This window comes from Otolemur garnettii, unplaced genomic scaffold (assembly GCF_000181295.1).
Source record: "Otolemur garnettii isolate 467f Iridium unplaced genomic scaffold, OtoGar3 scaffold00027, whole genome shotgun sequence".
NCBI lineage: Eukaryota > Metazoa > Chordata > Mammalia > Primates > Galagidae > Otolemur > Otolemur garnettii.
In genome coordinates, this window is record NW_003852422.1 from 15,370,696 (window position 1) to 15,371,961 (window position 1,266).

Genomic DNA, 1,266 nt, shown 5'->3' on the forward strand with positions numbered 1-1,266 from the left:
AAAGGATTTGCCCTGTGACTCCATTAACCATTTAAATGTCTCCAAAGTGCCAATATTGCAACATCCAAGGTGCATCTCCCAGCAGTTACGTGCAAAGTATGTTTTCATTCATATGTTCTCATTTTTCTTCTAAAAGAAATAGGCACACCCCCCTTTCCATGGCACAGAGTCTTTGGACCTCTAGATACCAGTGAATTGATCTGGAAGGTCACATTCCAACTCCCAAGAAATGTGAAAGTCATTGCAGTAAGGATAAAATCAGAATATAATGGGTTAAACACTAACTGCACTTTTTTAGACATCAGCAATTATGACTAATTGCAATATTAAAGAGCTTTATTATGAGCTACATATACTGATACTGTGTTTCTCAAAACACTAAATGGAAATTAGGCTTCAGTAATGAAGGAGTTATTTGCTGAGCTTCTGTCATCAATGCAGGAAGGGAATAGCATCATTAAAGGATTTTTTTTCCAACCTACTTTAAAACACTCCAAAATGATCAGTTGTAAAACACTTTAGAAACTCATCAAAGTTGGCTTTAATGTTGACACAAAAGATGAATGTGTGTCACCAGGGAGGTCCCATTCAGCAGGCATGGTGGTTCACACCAGTAATCCTAGGACTCTGGGAGGCCAAGGCTATTGGATCCCTTGAGCTCAGGAGCTCAAGACCAGACTGAGCAAGACCAAGACTCCATCTCTACTAAATACAGCCAGGCATTGTGGCAGCTGCCTGTGGTCTCAGCTGCTTGGAAGGCTGGGGCAAGAGGATCGCTTGAGCCCAGGAGTCTGAGGTTGCTGTGAGCTATAATGCCACGACGGCACTCAACCCCAGGGTGATAGAGTAAGAGTCTGTCTCAAAAAATAAATGAATGAATGAAGAATTCTACTGTAACAAGCAATTTGATTAAAGTTTGAGACTCGGTTCAGTCTTGTATGTGATATCCTCTAAATTACTATTAAAAGCCTTTTTAGTCTGAGCATAAGCTACAAAATACTATATGTCTTAGTTCTACCACTAGTTATCTCATTGTACTTTAAATTCAGTGTACCCAGTATTGGTGAAAAAAAAATTTTTTTTTTTTGAGTCTCATTCTGTCACTCTGGGTAGAGTGCTATGGTGTCATAGCTCATAGCAACCTCAAACTCTTGGACTCAGGTGATCCCTTTGCCTCAGCCTCCCAAGTAGCTGGGATTACAGGCACCCACCACAATGTCCAGCTAGTTTTCTATTTATTGTAGATACAGGGTCTTTCTCTCTTGC